General features: G+C 40.4%; 1 pseudogene; it reads right to left on the reverse strand.

Annotated features, from left to right (window-relative positions):
* Window positions 1-1,983: 1,983 nt before the first annotated feature.
* On the reverse strand, window positions 1,984-5,649 carry LOC127623298 (uncharacterized protein K02A2.6-like; annotated as a pseudogene).
* Between the last annotated feature and the right edge of the window lie 413 nt (window positions 5,650-6,062).

Consider the following 6,062-nt stretch of genomic DNA (forward strand, 5'->3'; position numbering starts at 1 on the left):
ATAGACTTACCATCTCCTCGGTGGCACGAACGGTATAATGCTCCTAGATCACATCTTAGTTGCAAGGAATTTGTCTTGGTGACAGAAGTTTCCAGTATACAAACAATACAAGACAGATATGATAATAAAAAAGAATAAAAATAAAGAGCTAATGGAAATAAGTATATATATATATATATATATATATATATAGACATACACAATATGACAAAAGTATACATGTAGTATGTACAGTGCAAGGGAATGTAATTCAGAAGAGGTAGGATACGTTAAATAATATAATTGACTAGGCTGTGTATTGCACATAATTATAGTTTTAACTGTACATGAGATGGATAGCCTGTGGGAGGGGTGGAAATCTGTGCCTGAAGGTTTTGGTGCTAAGAGCCAGAAGGCAACAGTTCAAAAAATTTGTGGGCTGGGTGAATGCGGTCCAGAGAGGTTTTACCAGCCATTTTCCTCATTCTGGAAGTGTACAGTTCTTGAAGGGAGGGCAAGGGGCAACCAATAATCTGCTCAGCACTCCGAACTGTCCTTTGTAGTCTTCAGGGTAGGGTTGCACCAGCTGTGCGTAAGTTCTCAAGTAAGTTGGGACGTAAAGTTCACACTAAAGGCTTAGTAACTAGTTAGTTTGTAACTAAGTCAGTGCTTATTTAGTTGCACCACCTGTTCTTAAGGCAATACCTAACTAGTAGGTCGTAAACTCTCCATAAAGTAATGCATAGTCGCATAATATGATGTTTGCTTGTATTTATCCAATAAGCAGCCTTCAAATTTATACACAGAAGTGAACACATTAAAAAGCAGCGCGTTACCTTCATCTCTTTACGGTTGATAATTTTTCTCTCTAGTTTTCTCGTGATCTCGACATAACAAAATGTTGTTTTCAATAAGGCTATCTGGAGGCAACAGCTAAAACCACTGTTACATAACGAATGACAGAATACGTCATTACTTTGATCAAGGACTCACTCAAGCTGAAATAGCTGTCTGTCTCTCAGCCATTGACAACTTCCAGATTAGTGTCAGACACCTTGGAAGAAGACTTTCACGTCTACAACTTTGTCGTAGACAATACAGTGACCCTGAACGTTTGGTCAATTTCATTACCAGCCAACTTGAGGGACCAGGACGTCTGAATGACTGCGGTCAAGCCAGCCGCGATTTAGATCCGAGTGCGCGCATATTACAGTATTAACGGTACTTTGCGGAAAGAACAGAAAGACGTGCTTCTTGACTCCTGTTGAGTGCAGAAGAAAGCGAGTCTTACTATATCGATGAAAAAGCGTTTATTAAGTGTTTGTGACGTGCTGCCTGGTGTTTATTAATATGTTTTATTTAGCCTATGTAATAGGTGACTGGTTTAGAAGACTCTTGGATAGGGCAGGTGAATATTTTATAACCACAGTGTAATAAATTAACATAACTTCACATTTACATATTACATATAATAAATGTGTAAATCCTGTAGGCCAATTCAAACTGTATAGAGTTTGGAGAAAATTAAAGGCAAAAACAACTTTTTGTTATGTCGAGATCACGGGAAAACGACACAGGAAAATAATAATTACGCAAGACCTCTTTGAGCTTCCGTGCCCATTTACGCCACAACTAGGTTAAATTATAACGGACGTATAACTGGTGCAACGGGTGTGTGTGTGAATTGGTGACTCCTGCTGGACAAATAATGAACTGAACAGATTGATTTTAAACTCTGATTTTCATTTCATTCACATTTAGAATAATAATGTAGTTAAGCACTTGAAACAGAAGTAATCTTTATCAAGCCAATAGTAGGCTATATTATTTTTATGTAACTAATTTAAAAGGCATTCAAATATAAGCTGTATTTGTTATATATATGATATATTGGTTTGGAATGTGCTGCGTTTGGATAACTTTCCTGTGTCATCACAGAGAAGGAACATACAGTAACTAAAAATGACAACGAAGATTTCTAAGTTTGAGATATGTTCTGTTCTGTTACAATAATGTACTGAGATAATGTAATAACTTGCAGTAGACAAATCTGTTCAAAGAAGTTGATTTACTCAGGGAACACAAGCCAGCAATACACTTGAGTCAAGTCCAGGTGGAATCAATGTCTGCTAACACTTTCTTCTTTGCTACTCTTAAGCCAAAGCCAAAAAGCATTAGATTGCCCCCTATAGGTTAATCTACAAAAGCTCACTCTACAACATCCCCTTCCCCCCAAGTTTACAATATAATTACCATACTATAAACTTCATTCCACAATCATGTGACCACAACACAGTTACAAATTTTTTTTCTTTTCTTTTTTCTTTCTTTTTTTTTTTCACTTAATTTCATAATCTTTCAAATAACCAGGCAATTTCCTGGTTCTTTGTGACCTTCTCATAATCACAACAGGGCTAACAGATTTGTTCATTTCAGGTATCTCAGCAGCTTGAGAAGAATCGTCAGCTGCTTCAAAGGGATTGACTTCCCCAGGAATGTCCTCAGCCACTGTTGCCTCTGTCTTTTTAGAAACCACAGAGGCAGAATTGTCAAAAAAGTCATAATCAGAAGATTTACCATCCATTTCCTCCCCTGAAAATTTCACCAGCAATTTCTGTCGGCCATGAATTTGATCCACATGTCTTCGGACCACTCTCCCATCGCCCAGCATCACTTTATAAGAAAGTGGTCCAGTCACAGTCTCTATGTTCCCCAGAATCCATTTCGGTCCATAGCTAAAGTTGCGAACCAGTACTGGATCTCCCACACCGAAACTGCGTTCGTGGGCCTTCTTGTCATAATGTGCTTTCTGCTTTTGTTGTTGTTTCTTAATCTTCCTAGTCAAATCAGGATGCATAAAGTCCAGAGAACACCGCAATTTCCGTCCTTGTAACATTTCAGCTGGAGAGAGACCGGTGGTGGACTGAGGAGTAACCCTATAACTGAATAACACTTGGGCCAATTTAGTTGCAATAGTTCCTTCAACACATTTTTTTAGCATGCCTTTAATAATTTGTACGGCCCGCTCCACTAACCCATTACTGGAAGCATGATAAGGTGCAGAAGTAACATGCTGTACTCCATTTTTGTTCAGGAACTCTTTAACTTCAGCACTAACAAAACAAGTAGCATTATCTGATACAATAAGTTCCGGTAGTCCCTGGTTACTGAAACTCTTACGCAAACATTCAATGGTGGCAGCAGATGTGGCTGAGTTCACGGGATACACGTCGATCCATTTCGAATGTGCATCAATCAAGACCAAGAACATTTTTCCCATGAATGGGCCAGCATAATCTACGTGCAATCTTTGCCATGGTTTTTCTGGCCAATTCCACGGATGCAGTGGGGCTACAGCCGGAACGTTCCTATGCTCTTGGCATAGATGACAGGTTTTAACCAACCTTTCAACATCTTGATCTAACTTGGGCCACCACACATAACTTCGGGCCAAAGCTTTCATCCTGGATACTCCTGGGTGGCACTGATGCAGTTGTTTCAGGACTTCTGATCTACCCACACTGGGAATGATGACTCTGGCCCCCCAGAGCACACTACCATCCTGTACACTTAATTCATCTTGTCTTGATGTAAAAGGGTCAAACTCTGCTCCAGTTAATTCATGCCCACCACGTTGCACCATTTCTCTCACCCTGGATAATACCGGATTGGTTTGCGTCCACCCTCTCACTTGTTCTGCAGTAATCAAGGTTATGTCTGCATTCTCCAGCATCAGGACTCTTTCCTCCTGTTCAATGTCCGACTCTGTTGACAATGGTAACCGACTTAGAGCATCTGCGTTTCCATGATCTTTGCCAGGCTTATAGAGGATGTTGTATTCATAGGCTCTTAGTGTCACAGCCCAACGCTGGATCCTAGGAGATGACATTTGGGGAACAGCTTTTAATTCATTAAATAAAGACAACAAGGGTTTATGGTCCGTAACTATAGTAAACTTCCGACCATACAAATACTTATGGAAGCATTGCAAGCCGAACATGATGGCCAACCCTTCCTTGTCCAACTGTGAATAATTCCGCTCAGCTTGATTCAAAGTCCTTGACATAAATCCAACGGGTCTTTCACTACCATCCGGCATCTTATGTGAAAGAACTGCACCTAGGCCATAAGGAGAAGCATCACATGATAAAATCACCATAGTGGACCAGAACTTGTACTGAGTGGATCATTTTCTTGGATTGAGCAAAAGCAGCCTCTTGTTCCCCCTCCCAGTTCCATTTTTCATCTTTCCTTAGCAACTTGTGCACAGGGGCTAAAACGGTAGACAAGTTGGGTAAGAACTTATTATAGTAATTTAACAGTCCCAAATAGGCCTTCAACTCTGTCACATTCTTTGGTGAGGGAGCGTTTTGAATAGCAGTCACCTTTTCTGGTACTGGGTGGAGGCCAGTCTCATCTACTTTATGGCCCAAGAACGTTACCTCTTTTTCCATGAAGGAACATTTGCTCCGTTTCAACCGCAGTCCTGCTTCCTGCAATCTTTCCAATACCCTGGCAAGTGTTTGGAGATGCTCCTCATCATTACGACCAGTCACCAGGATGTCATCCAGGAAAACTGCCACATACGGAAGACCTTGCAATACTCCTTCAATGGTCCTCTGAAAGATGGCAGGACTAGAAGAAACTCCAAAGGGTAACACACGGTAAGTAAACAAGCCCTTGTGGGTATTCACTGTGACATATTTCTTGGACTCCGCATCTAATGCAATCTGGTGGTAAGCATGGCTCATATCCAGGTTGGTAAACTTTTGCCCACCTGACAATGTTGCAAACAAATCATCTATTCGAGGGATAGGATATTGTTCCAACTTTGAAACTCGATTTACAGTTAGCTTGTAGTCACCACATAGTCGTACAGTATTATCTGGTTTCAAAACCGGTACTACAGGTGCAGCCCATTCAGAGTGTTTAACAGGTTCTATGATTTTTTCTTTTAACAGGCGTTCTATTTCAGCTTCTACCTTCGTCTTCATTGCATAAGGAACTGGTCTGGCTTTGAAAAATCTGGGGACCGCTTCCTTGTCCACATAAATCTTTGCTGATGGACCTCTCAATTCACCTAATTCCTCTTTAAAAACTCTGAATGTTGGCTAAGCACTTTAGTCAAGGTTACATTTTCCACCCCTTGAATCTTATGTATAGCCTCCCATTCCATGCCCAATTCCTTAATCCATCCTCTACCCAATAAATTGGGACCTGTTCCGGGTACTACCACTACAGGTAATTCCTTCATGTTTCCTTTGTGTCTAACTTCCACCTGCGCAGAACCTAACACTGTTAAGGTTTGGCCAGTATAGGTTTTTAACTTCAAAGAACAGGTCTTTAATTCTGGAATTTTATACTTCGTCCATAATTTGGAAAAATTTGACCCATTCATCACAGTCACACCACAACCGGTATCCACTTCAAAAGGTATAATTGACTCATTAACAGCCAGTGTGATAGTCAGTGGAGAAACCTTTGGAATCTCGGTTTCTTTCAAACTGTGAACTGTAAAAATACCCTCTTCATCAGATGCACTTTTTTCATCTCTGCCCACATAATACGATCTCTGTCCTCTGGTCACAACTCTCTTACGTCTTTCTCCCCCTTGAAAGTTTGTCTCTCTGCTGAAACTTTTTGCTTTGCATACTTTCATTATGTGTCCTTGTTTCCCACATTAGTGACATTTCTCAAAAACAAATCTGCACTCATTGGCCAAATGTTGCAAGCTTCCACATCTGTAACATGCTCTACTTTGCCTTTCTTCTTGTTTTACTGACATTTTATGTACTCTCATTGACATGGATGTTTCTGAGCATTTAGCTTGCAAATCCCTTACATCCTTATTGGCCGTTTCCATTGCTTGAGCTATTTTCAAAGCCTTTTCAAAGGTTAGATCTGCTTCTGCCAACAGTCTACGTTGAATACGGTCATCATTTATGCCACATACCAGTCTATCCCGAAGCATTTCTGTCAATTTTTCTCCATAATTACAATCATGAGCCAATTTCCTTAACACTGCCACATACTCAAGTACAGTTTCCCCCTCTTCTCTTGATCTTGAATTGAATTTAAACCGC

The sequence above is a fragment of the Xyrauchen texanus genome, chromosome 29, assembly GCF_025860055.1.
Source record: "Xyrauchen texanus isolate HMW12.3.18 chromosome 29, RBS_HiC_50CHRs, whole genome shotgun sequence".
Taxonomy (NCBI): domain Eukaryota; kingdom Metazoa; phylum Chordata; class Actinopteri; order Cypriniformes; family Catostomidae; genus Xyrauchen; species Xyrauchen texanus.